Source organism: Triticum dicoccoides, chromosome 1A, assembly GCF_002162155.2.
Source record: "Triticum dicoccoides isolate Atlit2015 ecotype Zavitan chromosome 1A, WEW_v2.0, whole genome shotgun sequence".
Classification (NCBI taxonomy): domain Eukaryota; kingdom Viridiplantae; phylum Streptophyta; class Magnoliopsida; order Poales; family Poaceae; genus Triticum; species Triticum dicoccoides.
The window spans coordinates 557,384,523-557,405,102 of record NC_041380.1 but is presented as its reverse complement, the minus strand read 5'-3'; the positions used below and the strand labels follow the sequence as shown (position 1 = coordinate 557,405,102).

The 20,580-nt window shown below is 45.7% G+C and overlaps 2 pseudogenes; one reads left to right on the top strand and one right to left on the bottom strand.

Annotated features, from left to right (window-relative positions):
• Window positions 1-14,724: 14,724 nt before the first annotated feature.
• On the bottom strand, window positions 14,725-15,433 carry LOC119355139 (annotated as a pseudogene).
• Window positions 15,434-15,486: 53 nt separating this feature from the next.
• LOC119355129 lies at window positions 15,487-16,367 on the top strand (annotated as a pseudogene).
• Window positions 16,368-20,580: the final 4,213 nt, after the last annotated feature.

The following is a 20,580-nucleotide window of genomic DNA, read 5'->3' as shown; positions in this document are numbered from 1 at the left end:
AATAATGCTATCACTACATGCATATTTGGTTGGTTGAAAACTCTATGGTTATATTTTTGCGAAAAACCAATTTTTCCCTACAACAAATGAATATATTTTTTTAACTATCATGGTAGTTAAAACATCATTGAGAAGGTTCCTCCAACTCAATCCCAATTAAAAGTAATTATCAACCCAACAATATTAATTTAGAGTGATGAGATACATATGATAATCCAAGTAGTAGATACTCAAGAATTGTCCATAACCGGGGACACGACTAACCATGATTAGATTGCACACTCTGCAGAGGTTTGTGCACTTTGTCCCACAAGACCCGATCTCCTCCGTTGGATTTCTCGCACTACAGGGTGTTTGAGAAACGGATGACCGAGACATAGTGTTTCAGAAACATTTACTCTTTACTCCGGGCAGACCATACCAACCTATATCCCTCTACCTGCTGATCCACCTCTTCGAGAGCTCATGTAACTTACTCAGCTTTGATAGAGCCCATAATAGCAGATGGCTGCACACGGAAGTTTCTAGCATGAAATATCTCAGTTCCCTTTGAGCCTGGGTGGCGGACCTTAGGATTATCACACGGGTACTCCGGGATATCCTAGGACAACACTGGATTCTCCAGGTGCCCGACAAACAATTCACCTAGATGTGTATTCAAGTTGCCACCTTAAGTTGAACCATTAATTAACAATCTCACACCTGTCATGGATTTCACTCAACCAAACCACGTCTACGAGCATAGCATAACAATATAAGCAATACGTAGAAGTAACTCCCAAGGGTTTGATAATAACAGGGCAATAGGTTCTACCTCATTAACTACTTCCCAACCCACAAGTTAATCACATCCTAATCATGCAATGTTTGAGGATTGGAGCTAATGCATAAAAACTGGGTGATAAAGGGGTATGATCAGAGTGTTACTTGCCTTGCTGATGATCCGCAAAACCTAAAGATTCGAAGTAGCACGCTTCGCACTCCGGGTGTTCTATCACAAAAAAAACAATAGCATACATAAGCATTCAAGCAAAGAAACATGGATAAAACTCAAATAAGAAGGTCTAACCAGAAATTTCAACTTAAGAACTCCGGTTTGCAAAAAGAATCAAATCAAACGGGGCAACGAAACTCAAACTGCGAAAGAAACAAGGTCTATTTACTATTCTAGACTAAAGTCAAATTTTACAGTATCAAAACCTTGTTCAAGTTGATTAAACAGAAAGACGGTTTTGAGACAAAGATCTAGGCGCTTGAATCGCCTGTTTCCGACAAACAAGCGAAAAGATAAACTAAAACGAAAATCAGATCAGAAATCACGATTGAAAATAATCGCGGAAAATCTGAGAAAAGAAAAACTGATGAACAGGATAACGAACGAACATTCGCTGTCTGCGACTAACGAGTGAACACCGTTCATTAAAACGAACGTATGGACGAACGTCCGCTAAATAACTAAACCGAGAAAAACCAGCGAACCGTTCTATTAAAAAAACTTAGGGTTTCCTAAAAAAACCTGATCGGTTCTTTTAAAAAAACCGAACGACGGATTTACCTCCGGCGAGGTCCGGCGAGGCGGGGCTGCGGCGGTGGGCGGCGCGGGGCGGCGCAGATGGCAGGGTCGGCGTGGCAGCGGCGGCGGCGCCGCAAAGGTGGGGTGGCTCCGTTTGCGGCGGGGTGCGGCGGTGGTGGTGGAAATCAAGGGCGGGGCGGGGTACTTATAGGAGGGGGAGGGGTGCTTGCTTGGGTGAGGGGGCAAGCGGTGCGGGGAGGGAGAGTCCCGGCCGAATTTGGCCTCGCGGGCGGCGGCGCGCTCCCGTTCTCCTGGAAGGAGACGGCGCGGGAAGGTGGGCCGGCTGACTTGGGCTTCGGCCCAGTCGGTGGAGAAAACTTTTTTTAAATAATTTCGCCAAAACTAAAAAATCCTATAAAATAAAATAAAAAAACTAAAAATGGCAAAACAAATTGTCGCCGTCTAAATAAAATATTTAAAACGAGATGAACATTTTCTTGGCCCTAAAATGCAACTTTGAAAAACATGCAATTTTTCTAATTCAAATAAAATAGCAATAAACTCCGAATAAAATCAAATATTTGATTTTAATATTTTTCCTCCAATATATCATTTATTTCGGAGAAGTCATATTATCTCCTCTCATATATTTTAATATGAAATATTTTCCGAGAGAAAAATAATTAAAACCAAAAATCCTCGTTTCAATATTTGATAAAACTCAAATATGAAAACAGGAAAATCCCCAACTCTCTCTTCGAGGGTCCTTGAGTTGCTTAGGATTTCGAGTATCGCGAAACAAAATGCAATAAAATATGATATGCATGAATGATCTATGTATAACATTCCAAATTGAAAATTTGGGATGCTACAAACCTACCCCCCTTAAGATGAATCTCGCCCTCGAGATTCGGGTTGGCTAGAAAATAGGTGTGGGTGGTCCTTGCGAAGACCATCCTCTCGTTCCCAGGTGGCTTCATCCTCGGTATGGTGACTCCACTGAACTTTGCAAAACTTGATAACCTTGCTGCGGGTGACTCGGCTGGCAAATTCAAGAATCCTGACTGGCTTCTCCTCGTAGGTCAGATCATTGTCCAACTGAATCGCCTCGAAGGGCACCGTATCTCTTAGTGGTATATCGGCCATCTCAGCATGACACTTCTTCAATTGGGAAACATGAAACACATCATGAACTCCTGACAGTCCTTCAGGTAACTCCAACTTGTAGGCAACTTCTCCCATACGTTCCAAAATTCGGTATGGTCCTACAAATCTCGGGGCTAATTTTCCCTTAACTCCAAGACGTTTCACTCCTCGCAGGGGTGACACTCGTAGATATGCTCTATCTCCAATTTCATAGGTTATTTCCCTGCGTTTTAAGTCTGCATAACTCTTCTGCCTGGACTGAGCTATCTTCAGTCTATCTCTAATCAACTTAACCTTTTCTTCAGACTCTTTGATCAAATCTGGTCCAAACAACAGACAGTCTCTAACTTCATCCGATAACAACGGTGTCCTGCACCTTTGTCCATACAGGGCTTCGAACAGTGCCATCTTTAAACTGGCTTGATAGCTATTGTTGTATGAGAACTCCGCGTAGGGCAAATTGTCATCCCAACTAGATCCATAATCTAGCGCACATGCTCGCAACATATCCTCAAGAATCTGGTTGACTCTCTCGGTCTGTCCATCCGTCTGCGGGTGGAATGCTGTACTGAACTCCAACCTTGTTCCCAAAGTCTGGTGTAGTTGATGCCAAAACTTTGAGGTAAACTGTGTTCCTCTATCTGATATTATGGTCCTTGGAACTCCATGCAGACATACGATCCTGGTCATGTATATCTTGGCCAACTTCGCACTTGTATAGGTGGTTTTCACTGGGATAAAGTGAGCCACTTTGGTCAAGCGATCAACTACTACCTATATAGAATCATATCCTGATTTGGTCCTGGGTAATCCGGTGATAAAATCCATGCCAAGTTTATCCCACTTCCATTCGGGTATCGACATAGGTTGTAACAATCCTGCTGGCTTTTGATGTTCAGCCTTCACTCTCTGACATACATCACATACGACTACATACTCGGTAATATCTTTCTTCATACCAGTCCACCAAAAACGCTCCTTCAGATCCAAATACATCTTGGTGTTTCCGGGGTGTATCGAGTATGGTGAGTCATGAGCCTCCTGAAGTATTAACTTCCTGATCTTTGTGTTATTGGAAACATAAATACGGTCCTCAAACCATAAGGTGTCATGCTTATCCTCACGAAAACCTTTGGCCTTTCCTTTGCCCATTCTCTCTTTTATCTCAGTAATCTCTTTGTCATCCTTCTAAGCTTCTCGAATCTTTCCTAACAATGTAGACTGAACGTCCATTGTTGCAACAAAACCTCTAGGAACAATCTCCAATCGAAGTTCCCTGAGATCCTCTGCTAACTCCTTTGGCAATCCCGTGCTTATTATGGTATTAGCATAGCTCTTCCGGCTCAAAGCGTTGGCTACGACATTGGCCTTGCCTGGATGATAATGAAGCTTCATATCATAATCCTTTATAAGATCCAACCATCTCCTCTGCCTAAGGTTCAACTCCTTCTGTGTGAAAATGTACTTCAAACTCTTATGATCCATGTACACATCACAACGATTTCCAATAAGGTAATGTCTCCTAGTCTTGAGCGCATGCACTACAACTGCTAACTCCAAATCATGCGTGGCATAATTCAATTCGTGCGGTTTTAGTTGTCATGAGGCATACGAAACAACTCTTCCGTCTTGCATAAGCACACTTCCAAGTCCTAGGCGAGAGGCATCGCAATACACTTGAAACTCTTTACGTATATCCGGCAGAATCAGTACTGGGGCTGTCGTCAAACGTTTCTTTAACTCCTGAAAAATTGACTCACATTCTTCCGTCCATTTAAATTTCGTATCCTTCTTCAATAACTCCATCATTGGCTTCGCAATCTTGGAAAAATTCTCAATGGATCTCCGATAGTATCCTGCGAGTCTAAGAAAACTGCGGATCTCGCTAACTGAAGTGGGTGCCAACCATTCAGTAACTGACTGAACCTTGGTAGGATCTACTGCTACACCTTCTCCTGATATAACATGTCCAAGGAATCCGACTTCCTTCAACCAAAACTCACATTTGCTAAAGTTGGCATACAACTGGTGTTCCCTGAGTTTCTCGAGAACTAAACGCAAATGCTCCTTGTGCTCCTCCTCATTCTTCGAGTATACCATTATATCATCTATGAACACCACAACAAACTTATCCAAATATTCCATGAACACCTTGTTCATCATGCTCATGAAATAGGCAGGGGCGTTAGTCAGTCCGAATGACATGACTGTATACTCATACAACCCGTACCGTGTGGTGAATGCTGTCTTTGGTATATCCTTCTCTCGAATCTTCAACTGGTGATATCCTGATCACAGATCGATCTTTGAAAACACCTTAGCTCCTTGCAGCTGGTCAAACAAATCATTGATCATCGGCAGTGGGTATTTGTTCTTGATCATTACCTCATTTAACGCACGATAATCAACAACCATTCTTAAAGACTTATCCTTCTTCTCAACCAAAAGCACTGGGGCTCCCCATGGTGATGAACTCCGTCGAATGTAACCTTTCTCCAATAACTCCTTGATCTGCTTCTTAATCTCCTCCAGATCATTTGCGGGCATCCGGTAGGGTCTCTTTGATATAGGCCCGGTGCCTGGCAACAGTTCTATCAAAAACTCGATGTCTCGATCTGGTGGCATGCCTGGTAATTCCTCTGTAAAAACATCCGGGTAATCCTTCACTACAGGCACTTCCTCCTGAACAATTCCCGTGAGGGTATTTACTTGGCTACTCCTAGGCGCATGCCTAGATACATACTTAATCCTTTTTCCCTCCGGGGTGGTGAGATAAATCGACTTACTAGCGTAGTCAATGCTTCCTCCATACTTTGACATTCAGTCCATGCCTAATATCACACCCAATCCTTGTGACTCCAAGATTATTAGGTCGGACGGGAAAATATGGCTACCAATGGTTAAGGGTATCTGGTCGCACCATCGACTAGCCATATACTCTGCTCCAGGTGAACTTACTAATAGAGGGGTCCTAAGGGTTTGGGTTGGTAATTTAAACTTATCCACGAATCCCTTTGATATGTATGAATGCGATGCACCAGTATCAAAAAGAACAAGGGTGGTAAAAGACTTAACCAAAAACTTACCAATAACCGCGTCTAGCTGCTCTTCAACCTCCTCCACATTAACATGGTTCACTTGTTCTTTGTTGAATGGATTGGGCTTCTTCCCAGCGCTCCCATTACCGTTTCCATTCTTCGCTTCAGGGCACTCCGTGGCATAGTGTCCAGTCTTCCCGCACTTGAAACATGTAACGTGGCTTAGATCTTTCTTGGCGGGTGTGGCTGGATTGGAACGGTTCTGATTGTTGCTTGCTCCATTCCCATTCCCATTCCCATTCCTTGGGCCGGTATGATTATGGGTACTTTCTCCATTGTGGTTGTGGCCTCCATGGTTATGAACAAGTCCTCCCGAGTTCGGGGTTAGGCGAGGCTTCTTCTGAGTTCCTGAATTATATCTTCCTTGTCCATACTTCCTCTTACGACTCTCAATCTACTGCTGCTTCCCTTCAATCATAAGAGCCTTATCTACCAACTCCTGGTAGTTGTTGAATGTTGCCACCATCAACTGCATGCTCATCTCATCATTCAGCCCTTCCATAAACTTCTCCCGCTTTGCGGCATCTGTGGCCACATCGTCAGGGGCATAGCGAGATAACTTGCTAAACTCATCCGCGTACTGAGCCACAATACGGTTCCCCTGGCGTAAGTTGCGAAACTCATGCTTCTTCATACTCATAGCTCCAGTTGAGACATGGGTTGTGCGGAAAGCTTGCTGAAACTGGTCCCATGTAACAGTGGCTATAGGGTAGGTGACAATGTAATCCCACCATGAGGCTGGTGGTCCATCCAACTGATGTGCGGCTAAACACACCTTGTCAGCATCGGTACATCCTGCAGTGGTTAACTCTCTTCCAATCCCGCGGAGCCAATCATCTGCTACTATGGGCTCAGTGCTACTGGAAAACACCGGCGGTTGCAACCTCAGAAAACGGGCTAAGTTATCAACTGGTGGTGGTGGTGGTGGGTTATTGTTGTTGTTGTTGTTGTTGTTGCCTTGGTTCTGAACTAACAACTGCATCAGGGTATTCTGCTGCTGGATCAACTGAGTGAGCTCCGGTGGGAAGGTAAATCTGGGGTCATGTCTCAGAGGCATCTCATGAGTTTTTAGAGGGAAGAGATTAGAATAGAATGATGTCTAATGAGAGAAACACTACCCATATGCACATGAGACAAACACAATCATTTTACTCAATCAATCAAGCAAGGGCATACAATCGATCTAACTATCGTTACAAAAGTGCTCGGACTATACTATATATATGGTGGAATACTACTACTGATGTGGTGGTCTACTAAAAATATTGATCGGTCGAGGACTCCATGATGTTTGCTCCAGCTTCGTCTTCATAGTCATCATCGCTATCGTCGAGGTCCGAGTCGGTGTCGTCGATGATGATGTAGTCCTCCGGACGAATCTCCTTGGGTTCTTCGCCTTCTCCTCCTGGTGCGGGGTCTCCCATGAATATTCCTAGCTTCCTTTCCAGATCATCATTCTTCTCCACTAGTACGACGATTTCTTCCTCATAATCTTCGCGTGTAGCCTTGAGTTCTTCCTCTAGTTCCATGATCCTTGTAATCGCCTTCTTCAGATCTATCATGCCTGCGCACATCTGGTTCTACTGGCAATGAATGTGCTGGTTTAACTCCTGGATGAAAGCTGCAATTGATCTATCTTTCCTGGTGCTGATCATCTCCCATTGCTCATCTCGGCGCCCATAAATCTGGTAGATAGTATCCTTAAGCTCCTTTTGGTAAACTTCTCCAATGCGTCCCATGGTGATGTGAGCTGCCATACTCTTTCCTAGACTCCAGGTTGGTGCATCAAAGGAAAACTCTATGGGCTTAGTGACTGGCGTGAATGTCCTTCCTGGAACTTGAACTTGAATCATCCATCGCTCCTCTTCTGGTAAAGTGGCGTTGTAAGTCCCGATGAAGCTTGGTATTCCTATGTTCAGGTACCTAGTGACTTCCTTCAAGTGTCGTCTTAAAGGTGCGTCTTCATCCGGTTGTGCAAACTTGTTCCTTGCGTCTGCCATCCTAAATAGTAGAAAATGAAGAGGAGTCAGAAATAAGAAGAGAATAGTGATCTAGGGCTTTAGCTTAGTGGTCATGTCCTACACTCAGCGTATGCTCTGATACCATCTTGTAGCGACCCGACCTCAAACGGTCAAGTCTCCGTGCTTCAGTGTCATCCCTGGATCGGTAATGCTGACACACACAGTACTCGAAGGATTTGTAACAGAGTAGCAATCACACACTTATTGCATTAAATGTCTCAAAAGAAAACTTATTACAATAAATATGGCTTAATGCTATCTAATACGATAACAACGGAAGGCTTGGAAGCTAAAGTGAGTCCATCAACTCCAACGGCATAGCTAAGTTGCACGGCAACGACCTAACGAACCTTACTCCTCGTCTAAAAAGTCTGCAACATAATACGTTGCAGCCCGAAAACGGGTCAGCACATGGAATATGCTGGCAATATAACACAGTAGATTAAGAACAGAATAATGCTATCACTACATGCATATTTGGCTGGTGGAAAGCTCTATGGTTATAGTTCTTGCGAAAAGCCAATTTTTTTCTACAACAAAGGAATAGATTTTTTAACTATCATGGTAGTTGAAACATCATTGAGAAGGTTCCTCCAACTCAATCCCAATTAAAAGTAATTATCAACCCAACAATATTAATTTAGGGTGATGCGATACATATGATAATCCAAGTAGTAGATACTCAAGAATTGTCCATAACCGGGGACACGGCTAACCATGATTAGATTGTACACTCTGCAGAGGTTTGTGCACTTTTCCCCACAAGACCCGATCTCCTCCGTTGGATTTCTCGCACTACACGGTGTTTGAGAAACGGATGACCGAGACACAGTCTTTCAGAAACATTTACTCTTTACTCCAGGCAGACCATACCAACCTACATCCCTCTACCTGCTGATCCACCTCTTCGAGAGCTCATGTAACTTACTCAGCTATGCTAGAGCCCATAATAGCAGGTGGCTGCACACGGAAGTTTCTAGCATGAAATATCTCAGTTCCCTTTGAGTCTGGGTGGAGGACCTTAGGATTATCACACGGGTACTCCGGGATATCCTAGGACAACACTGGATTTTCCAGGTGCCCGACAAACAATCCACCCAGATGTGTATTCAAGTTGCCACCTTAAGTTGAACCATTAATTAAAATTCTCACATTTGTCAAGGATTTCACTCATCCAAACCACGTCTACGAGCATAGCATAGCAATATAAGCAATACGTAGAAGTAACTCCCAAGGGTTTGATAATAACAGGGCAATAGGTTCTACCTCATTAACTACTTCCCAACCCACAAGTTAATCACATCCTAATCATGCAACGTTTGAGGATTGGAGCTAATGCATAAAAACTGGGTGATAAAGGGGTATGATCAGAGTGTTACTTGCCTTGCTGATGATCCGCAAAACCTAAAGATTCGAAGTAGCACGCTTCACACTTCGGGTGTTCTATTGCAAACAAACAATAGCATACATAAGCAATCAAGCAAAGAAGCATGGATAAAACTCAAATAAGAAGGTCTAACCAGAAAGTCCAACTTAAGAACTCCGGTTTGCAAAAAGAATCAAATCAAACGGGGCAACGAAACTCAAACTGCGAAAGAAACAAGGTCCGTTTACTATTCTGGACTAAAGTTAAATTTTACAGTATCAAAACCTTGTTCAAGTTGATTAAACAGAAAGAGGGTTTCGAGACGAAGATCTAGGCGCTTGAATCGCCTGATTCCGACAAACGAGTGAAAAGATAAATTAAAACGAAAATCGAATCAGAAATCACGATCGAAAATAATCGCGGAAAATCTGAGAAAAGAAAAACTGACGAACAGGCTAATGAACGAACATTCGCTGTCTGCGGCTAACGAGTGAAACACCATTCGTTAAAATGAACGTACGGACGAACATCCGCTAAATAACTAAACCGAGAAAAACCGGCGAACCGTTCTATTAAAAAACATAGGGTTTCCTAAAAAAACCCGGATCGGTTCTTTTTTTAAAAAAACCGAACGGCGGCTTTACCTTCAGCGAGGTCCGGCGAGGCGGGGTGGCGACTCCGGCGAGGCGGGGCTGCGGCGGTGGGCGGCGCGGGTGGCAGGGGCGGCGTGGCAGCGGCGCTCGGCGGCGGCGCCGCAAAGGCGGGGCGGCTCTGTTTGTGGCAGGGTGCGGCGGTGGTGGCGGAAATCGGGGCGGGGCGGGGTACTTATAGGAGGGGGGTGCTTGCTTGGGCGAGGGGGCAAGCGGCGCGGGGAGGGAGGGCCTCGCGGGCGGTGTGCGCTCCCGTTCTCCTGGAAGGAGACGGCGCGGGGAGGTGGGCCGGCTGACTTGTGCTTCGGCCCAGTCGACGGAGGAAACTTTTTTTTAAAATAATTTCGCCGAAACTAAAAAAATCCTGTAAAATAAAATAAAAAACTAAAAATGTCAAAACAAATTTTCGCCGTCTAAGTAAAATATTTAGAACGAGATGAACATTTTCTTGGCCTTAAAATGCAACTTTGGAAAACATGCAATTTTTCTAATTCAAATAAAATAGCAATAAACTCCGAATAAAATCAAATATGTGATTTTAATATTTTTCCTCCAATATTTTATTTATTTTGAAGAAGTCATATTATCTCCTCTCATATATTTTAATATGAAATATTTTCAAAGAGAAAAATAATTAAAACCAAAATTCCTCGTTTCAATATTTGATAAAACTCAAATATGAAAACAAGGAAATCCCCAACTCTCTCTCCGAGGGTCCTTGAGTTGCTTAGGATTTCGAGGATCGCGAAACGAAATGAAATAAAATATGATATGCATGAATGATATATGTATAACATTTCAAATTAAAAATTTGGGATGTTACAACTTGCCACCGGCTTTGCCCTACGTGCCGGACTCGAGTGCACACACACGCTACAGACTGGACCTGGTTGCCTTCAAGCCGGTCGCCACCGTCACATGCATGGCTTATTGCCAACATACTAATCAGACATATTAAATTAACAGTTAATAATATACTATAACTACAACTGTAGAAAAAACAATACTATAAGTATATATTTACGGAGTATTTTTGTAGAGAAATTACGGAGAGATTGGTGCATGCATGTGCAGTGTTCTAGCCGTTGCCATCGCAACAGATGGCGTGATGTGCACTTGTCTTGCATGAGTAACCCGCATGATTAAGTCGTTCCGTGCCGTGGTCGGAGGAGGGCTAGTTGATCAAGACATGCATGAATGCTCCAATTGGTTGCCCTTAAACCAAACCAAGCCGTGCACTGATGACTAGCTAGCTCACCCAATCTAGGCTGCCTCTTTTTCTTTAGACTATATATCTCTTGTACTTGTTCACAGCAAATTGATTGGGTGTTATGTATTCTTTCTATTGGTTAATTAATGTAGGTGATCTGGATTGTATGATGTCATATGAAGTTTGAGTGAAGCAACTGAAGAACACTGCAACTTTTATGAGATCACGCGAATCAACTTGTGGTTGGATGGTTAGAGGGACTGTGCTATCTTCAGCTTATCAGGGTTCAAATCCTGGTGCTTGCATTTATTTTTAAATTTATTTCAGGATTTTCGGCGATGCGCATTTAGTGGGAGGAGACGTTCCCGTCGACGATGAGGTGCCTACGGTGACTTCGTAAATTTCAAGATGATATATCGGCCCAGTCTTTCAAAGGTGCTCATAGGGATAGGATGTGCATGTGCGTTCATAGAGGTGAGTCTGTACTGTGTTCAAAAACTTTTATGAGATCACTTCTATTTGTTTTTTTTGCGCCTCTGAACTCTCTAGCTAGGGCTAAGCTATTGGCATTTTTGCCCTGGAAAGAAGTTGATGCACATGTTGTTTTTATTACAAGGTTGATATTTTATTATCATGGTTTTAATTCAGTGATTGCACCAAGGTTCCCATCATGCTTGTCTCACTCGGAGCCATAATTACTCCGGTGAAAAGGCACGCACACCGGTTTCAACGACCTTTAAATAATCTTGTCAAATTGCAATATATCTATGTAAGCCACACACGACAAAAACCAACAATATTCCGGAGTTGCAGCAAGAACCTTAGGTGCATGAAAATCATGCAAACCACTTGCTTACCATGAAATCCTTCATTTCTGATGCCGACCTTGAAAATTTTAGTTTCTTCGTGGGAACCTCCGTGGGTACTTTGAGACGGCTCATTGGTGCAGAAAAAAATAAGTGCCGAAGCATCAATCGATCGCCTACGCACGCAACACTCGTCAGTTACATGATGTAGAGGAGTTGGCAGGCGAAGTGTCGGCGCGAGCAGAATTTGTTGCGGCACAGCTTGCGGCGGCGGAATTTGTTGAACATGATATACTGAGAATTTAAGGGGATGGACGTACGCTTGTCCCCCATGTGAAAGAATGATCAAACTTTCCACGAGTAAATGAAAGATGGTGCATGGAGGACCATCTAGCCCTCGGTTGTCAGTCTTGTCCGTTTCTCCTATCTGGTCCTCCATGCACCACCTTTCATTTACTCGGGGAGAGTTTGATCCTTCTTTCACACGGGGGACAAGCGTACATCCATCCCCTTAAATAGGTTGATGTAAATCTTGATGAAACCCACGCACATGCAGTTTGTTCCCTATGATTTGCAACTGCCCTGAAAATATGCACATTTGTGCATGCGAAGAGCATATAGCCGGAATTGGCGAATCCGACCCCCTAAACGTTCGCAGATGTGTTCGAACGTGTCCGTTCACAGCGTGAGATGCCCCCTCACATATCCTGTCAGACAACCACACTTCTCAAATTTAAACCCTCAAATCCATGCAATCGATGTACGTGGATCATACAACACCAATTCACTACAATTCAACAATGCAACAAAACAAAATAAATCACAGTTCAACAACCTAGACATGCTAATTAAAATGAAATTCAAGTCCGTGCCACGTCTGGCCAACTTGATGGATCACTCGCCAGATGCCATCCCTGCCACTTGCTCTGTTGCAGCCACCACCCATTCTGCGTTTGCTAATGCCATCGTCGCTCTCGCCACCTGGTACTCCGTATGTTTGTTGATCTCCTCCTTCTCTTCAAGCGACTTTCTTGCTTGCTCGTCCAAGAGGCTAGTATCCGCCAACATTATTCTCAAATTCTTCATGTCTCAAACAAGTTGCAACCTCTTCTTCTCATGCTCTATTGATCCAAAAGTCCGGACCTTCTCGAGCACCCATTTGAGTAACACTTCTTTTTCTCCAACTCAATCTTCTCCCTCTCAATTTACAACTTGTTGCTTCCAATTCACAACTTGTTATTCACCTTCTCTCGGTCCCAATTCATTCTTTTTTTTGCGCATACAACATGAGCTTATACCTCTTTTCTTGTTCTCCCTTGTGGATAAAATTTTTGTCCATGTGGTGGACATTTTTGTCGCCCGGGTGGCCCTCCCCTTCCCCCACTTGGTTCCCATGACTTGCCAGTTATTATTTGGCACGATGGCTCTTCCATTCTCTCCTACAACTTCTTCCTCTTCGTCATCCACTTGAATAGATTGGTGTGAGTTTGAGCCATCATTTGTCTTCAACCTCTTGGTGCCTTTTTTGATGTCTTGCACAACTTGATTCCACTTTGGTTAGGCATTCAATATAATGCAACAATGGATAAAACGGAATAACTTCTTCTCGACCTTTTGAAACAAAGTGCCGGCCAACACCATCTATTAAACAATAAAGTAACCATGAGAATCCGACATTAGAAGCTAGCAATGCAAATTATGACAAACTTTGCAATTCAACTTATGTGAGTTTGGACTTCAATCCCACTTTGATTCCGGCCAAGCACGAAAGGACGGTGGCCGACAAACTTATTCACATTTTCTGGGATGGTGGAACATCCATGTTGGAGAGATCACATTGCGGGTGGCAATGGTAGAATGCGACTTCACATATTCCTTGTGTTCATGATAGTGCTTGTGGATCTTCAAATACTTGTTGCCCTTTTGCTCCGTGCCACCTATAGGGTCCATGCTTGTGGTCAACCAAGATTTGACCAACAAAATATCCTCAAATGTCGTGAATGCTGGACCTCTTGCCTTGGTACTTTGCTGTTTTTTCTTCCTAGTATGTGATGTCCCCCCAACATCAAGTGTAGGACAATTTGGATCCCCCAACTCATATTCCATACCGTCTTCCTAAAATGATCATGATTCCAAATAAACTAACAAAATATGCAACTAATTCTTTCAATGGCGAATGCAGCTAATCAATCAAATGGCAAAGCGAATATAACAAACAAAGGGATATAAGGGTGGACGGTGCCTTCATTGTTGGCGGTAGGGTGGATGGGTCCGGGGCGACCAGGCGTAGCAGAGGGGACATATCCTCGTCGTCGTCCACATCATCCTTGGCCGGAACTCCCTGCGCCATCACTTCCCTATCGGGTTGCTTCCTTCGCCGCTCCATCTGGGCAACGTTCTCCGGCTTGCAGCTCGTCGCCAGGGACGGGAGCCCCACGAACGATGCTGAGGCAACGTTCGTCGTGCCGGTGGGGGATGGGGTACCCAGCTACGACATTAGGGCGGCGAATGGGGGTGGTGGAGCGGATCAGGAGCAAGGATGGAGGGCAACAACGATTAGGGCACGACCGTTGGATGAGGACAGTAAATTTGATGGACTTAGTCAATTTAGTGCAATTTATGATGGGTCATGTCTATCGGATCCAATTTAGCAGACGCATCCAGTCATGTTCAGGCCTTCTCATATCCATACTAGATTTGGGCTAGATATGAGAGCTGCCGGTCAATCCGGAAGTATAGAGCTGTTTTGAAGAGCCAACTGTAGGTGCTCTAATAAATTACTCGTTACCTGCTCCGCATGCTACAGAAAGCAAACCAATGCGCCTATAAAAATGGTACTGCTCTGTGCTACAAATTACTGCTCGAACTCCCGATGTAGCACCAACTTGCGGTCTAATGGAGGGAGAAAGAAAAGTCAGAAGTATTGTTCCAAGTTGAAGTCGAAATGAGGCTCTGTTCTGGGCAGGGCAGCGCAAACTTGTGCTCCACCCGTGGTGCGTCGTGTGGCCGCTCCAGCTCCGCCTTGGCCCAGTGCGGCACCGGCACCCGGCCATCGAGCACGCTTCTCACCTCACCGCCGTAGTTCCAGTTGCTGCTGTTGCTCGAGCTCTCCCCATAGCCCAGGTTCTCCGACACGTCCAACATGTAGCTGTAGTCGGCGGCGCCGAACCCGGCATCGTCGTCCGCGCCATGCTCGCCCCCGCCGAACTGGTCGTACAATGCTGCCGCACCGTCGTTGGCGCACACCAGGAACGGGTGCAACACCGCCGGCTGCTTCGTAGCGAGGCCGCCGTCGACCACCGCAGAAAGGGGCTTACGGTATTCCATTTCGGCGTTCGGCAATGCCGCGGTGGCCATGGCACCCACGGGCTTGTGCGTGGCCGGGTCGATGCCCTGCTGCCGGAGCTTCTTCTTGATGCAGCTGTTCCAGAAGTTCTTGATCTCGTTGTCCGTACGGCACGGCAGGTGTGACGCGATCTGAGACCACCTGCAAGCACACACGCATCAGTAATTCGGTACGTTTGTCCCAAATCTTTCTGCTAGCTCGATCGATTTTCGCACTGCGAAATTGATATGATCTGAATGCATTGCGCGGACGTACGGTCATGTACTCGTGAATGCATTGCGCAGGTAACTTGTAGCTAGGCGTAGACTTGGTCGCGTCGAGCGAGCGGTCATGTACTCGTGTTCCCCAGTTAAGTTTACAATCTACTGCTACTCCCTCAGTTCGAAATTACTTGCCAATTTGTACTTCCTTTTTGAACCTCACCTGCTGCCGATTCATTCATCCTAGTACGTACTTGGCTGGTGCATGTGCCTGCGATCACGCGGACATTAATTTTTGCAGTGCTCGCGTTCAAGGAGAGTGAGTGGGCTGAAAGATTTGGGATAACATGCTGACGCGTCATGCCTGTGTGCTTGCAGTTGCAGGTGGCCACAGATCGTATCACACCTGCCGGGCTGGACGGACAACGAGATCAAGAGCTTCTGGAGCAGCTGCATCAGAAGAAGCTCCGCCAGCAAGGCATCGACCCGACCACGCACAAGCCTATGGCTGCCGCCGACACGGCCACGGCGGCATTGCCGGACGTGGGAGAGGATGACCGTAAGCCCCATGCCGCGGAGGTTGACGGCAGCCTCGGTCCGAAGCAGCCGGCGGTTTCGCCCTCTTCCCCGTGTGCGCTGACTACGGCAGCAGGTTCGTCGAGGACCTCGGCGCGGCGAACGCTGCGCCATTGTATGGCCAGTTCGGCGGCGGCATGGAGGGCGTGGACGACGACGCCGGGTTCGGCGCCGGCGACTACAGTGACGTGCTGGACGTGTCGGAGAACCTGGGCTGCGGGGAGACCTCGAGCAACAGCAGCAACTGGAACCACGTCGGCGAGGTGGGCAGCGTGCTGGACGGCGAGGTGCTGCACTGGGCCAAGGCGGGGCAGGCCTTCGCGAACATGGAGCGGCAGCACGACGCGCCGCTGCTCGCTGGAGCACAAGTTCTTGCCGTGCCAAGAACAGAGCCTCCTCGCAAGTTTCGATTTCAACTTGGAACTATACTCCTGATATTTTCTTTCTTCTTCCATTTTTTACCCTGTTAAATTATCTCGATTCCCGCCAAACATGCAACACCTGGCTAGGTGGTTCAGGAACATGGTTGTAATTTTTATTATCTCTGTTACTCTTTATACTGTTACGATTGAAAATAAATAGATTGAAATTTCTCGAAAAAAACATGATAACTTTGATTAGGGATTTTTTTTTGCGGGTAGCATTGATTAGGGATTGTACGTATCATATATGTTTGATTTCTCATAAACGACAGAACATTCGTAGAGTTGGCACACGAGAACATTGTTGTGTATACTATAGTAATTAAACACTTGGAAAAATAAACATTTATACTACTTTGCATGACCTCACTATCTAAGGGAAAAATTGCCTATTGTATTGTCATATGCGGAGTATAAATTATCAGAGGCTCGGCATACAACCTCTATGCCGAGTATCATACAAAAATCACTCGGCGTATACTTGGTGTTCGGTAAAGTGTGTCATTTGCCAAGCGTAAACAAAACACACTCGACATAGATAGCAAGTTTGACAAAGGTGGCAAAAACATTTGGCATCGACAACACGATCGGCTAAGCACTGGACATGTAACAGCTTCGTGACACACGCTCTCCCCCATATCTTTCGCACCCATTGTTTCCCATTAGAATTCCACACCACTTAATCCCCTCCCTTTCTTTACCCTCTGTTTTCACGTCTCTTTTTTAACGTCATTTGCCTACTTCAAAGTTGTTTATTAGCTTTGTCCTATTTACACAACCCTTGTATATCCATGTTAGGACCCCATGCAGAAGGCGAAGCAGTTCCAACCATCTCGCGGGAAGGATCTAGCTATCGAGTGGGAGCGCGTCCGGTTAGTGAAAGGTTTGCGGGTCCGTTCCTCCGTTACTCTTGAACCTTTTCTATGGTCAACTGAGTTTATTCCATGGCACATGGCAGGTCTTGACCTTTTTCAGGATCTGCCTGTCATGTTCCAGACATTTACTGCTTTTCTAGGGCTTTAAGGTCGGAAATTTAAGATCTAACCTACGGCCACATGAAATCACGGTCGGAAATGGGCTCAAAATCCTTGTTTGGTTCCTGACTAGGCCCTATGCATCCAAAGAGGAGGGAGACCCCGACACCGGCGGCTAAGGCTAGGCCGCAAGCGTGAGATTTTCTGCCATTTTAAATCCATGAAAATTCATGTGAGGCCTAAAATTCATGGGACCTGGTGCGATGTAATCATATGGGCCCTGGAGGGTGTGGTAAAAATTCCAGAGCATTTCGCAGAAGCCATCACAGAGGCTATGTGAAAAGGCACCATCTCGCAAAAAGATCTAGATTTCGAGAGGGATCATGTCCGGATTGTGAAGGAATTGCAGTGCTCATTCCTCTGTTGGCCTCAAAACTTCTCCTACGGTCAACAGAGGTCGTCCCATGGAACATACCAGGTTCTGGCCTTCCATATTTTTTCCATTTACTGCATTTCTAGGTTTTAATGATAGAATCAAGATCTGACATGCTGCCACATGAAATTATGGTGGCAAATGTGATGAAAGTCTCTATATGTGATATTTTATCCATGAATAGGCCCTATGCATCCAAACGGGAGGGAGGGCCCACATTAGAAGCCAAGGCTAGGCCACCAAGAAAATCACGGGACTTGACGCGGGTCATCATATGGCTCGTGGAGGAGAGTGTGTTTTGCAGAAAACTTCATGGAGGTTGTGTTGAAATGGGACCATCTCCCAGGAAGGTTCTAGCTTTTGAGAGGGAACACATCCGGTTTCTGATGGGTGTGCAAGGCTCGTTCGTCCGTTGGCCTCGAAACTTTTTCTATAGTCAACATAGATAATTACATGCCAGATGCCAGGTTCTGGCTGTCTTTGGTTCCACCCTATCATATTTTGAACATTTACTACATTTTTCTACTTGTGAGTGCTACCTCTTGAGCACTGCGTTGGTTTTCCCATGAAGAGAAAAGGATGATGCAGCAAAGTAGCGTAAGTATTTCCGTCAGTTTTTGAGAACCAAGGTATCACTAGTAGAAAACAGGGCTTTGGTTCGGGCCTGGCCAGCCCATTAGTCCCGGCTCTTCACGAACCGGGACCCATGGGGGGCATTAGTCCCGGTTCATGAGCCCAGGGGGCCGGCCGGGGCCTCGTGGGCATTGGTCCCGGTTCGTCTGGATCCATTTGTTCCGGTTCTAGGCACGAACCGGGACCAATGGGCCGCGCTCCTGGCCCACAGCCATTGGTACCGGTTCGTGCCTAGAACTGGTACAGAAGGGGGGGGCTTTAGTCCCGGTTCCTGTCACGAACCGGGACAAATAAGTTGCCTATATATACCCACCGCCGTGGCAGAGCACTCCACAGTGCTCTGTTTTTTCTGGCCGGCGATGGGAGGGCATTTGGGTGCTCTAGCCCACCTCCTATGCACATGAGGTGTTCGATGAAATGCCCGAGCCACACTAGTTAAGCTTTCTCCTCTCGAAGCTCGACCTCGGAGCTCCATTTTTCCCGAGATTTGTCTAGATTTAGCGGTCCATCACGACCCGTCCCCGTTTTCACCGCCGTCGATCGCCCGCGCCGATCTCGTCGCCGACACCACCGTGGTGAGCCTCTTGTTCTTATCTTCTTTCTGATTTTTTTACTTTAGATAGATACTTGTCTGATTTTCTTACTTTAGATAGATACTTGTCTGATTTTCTTACTTTTGACACACATAATTATATATAATGCACGCAGATGAACCGGGCAATGGATGTATGGTGACAGACACACCTCCGAGTACATTAAGGGCGTGCATAATTTTCTCGAAGTGGCTGAGGCAAACAAGCAGAATGGTTTTATGTGTTGTTCATGCCCTATATGTGGGAATACGAAGTCTTACTCTAACCAGAAAATCCTTCACACCCACCTACTTTATAAGGGTTTCATGCCACACTATAATGTTTGGATGAAGCACGGAGAAATAAGGGTTATGATGGAAGACAACGAAGAAGAAGAGGACGATGACAACTATGTGCCCCCTGAATACGGTGATGCTGCAATGGGGGGAGCTGCTGAAGATCAAGAGGAACCAGACGATGTGCCCTATGATGCTGCAACGGGGGAAGCTGCTGAAGATCAAGAGGAACCAGACGATGTGCCCGATGATGATGATCTCCGCCGGGTCATTGTCGATGCAAGGACGCAATGCGAAAGTCAAAAGGAGAACCTGAAGTTTGATCGCATGTTAGAGGATCACAAAAAAGGGTTGTACCCCAATTGCGAAGATGGCAACACAAAGGTCGGTACTGTACTGGAATTGCTGCAGTGGAAGCCAGAGAATGCTGTGCTTGATAAAGAATTTGAGAAGCTACTGAAAATATTGAAGAAGAAACTTCCAAAGGATAATGAATTGCCCGACAGTACGTACGCAATAAAGAAGGTCATATGCCCTCTAGGATTGGAGGTGCAGAAGATACATGCATGCCCTAATGACTGCATCCTCTACCGCGGTGCGTACGAGGATTTGAACGCATGCCCGGTATGCGGTGCATTGCGGTATAAGACCAGACGGGATGACTCTGGTGATGTTGACGGCGAGCCCCGCAGGAAGAGGGTTCCTGCGAAGGTGATGTGGTATGCTCCTATAATACCACGATTGAAATGATTGTTCAGAAACAAAGAGCATGCCAAGTTGATGCGATGGCACAGTGAGGACCGTAAGAAAGATGGGAAGTTGAGAGCACCCGCTGACGGGTCGCAGTGGAGAAAAATCGAGAGAGAGAGAGAGAGAGAGAGAGAGAGAGAGAGAGAGAGAGTACTGTGCTGAGTTTGCACGTGACGCAAGGAACGTATGGTTTGGTTTAATCGCGGATGGCATTAATCCTTTCGGGGAGCAGAGCAGCAATCACAGCACCTGGCCCGTGACTCTATGTATGTATAACCTTCCTCCTTGGATGTGCATGAAGCGGAAGTTCATTATGATGCCAGTTCTCATCCAAGGTCCTAAGCAACCCGGCAACGACATTCATGTGTACCTAAGGCCATTAGTTGAAGAACTTTTACAGTTGTGGAATGGAAACGATGTACGTGCGTGGGATGAGCACAAACATGAGGAATTTAACCTGCACGCGTTGCTGTTTGTAACCATCAACGATTGGCCCGCTCTCAGTAACCTTTCAGGATAGACAAACAAGGGATACCACGCATGCACGCACTGTTTAGCTGACACCGAA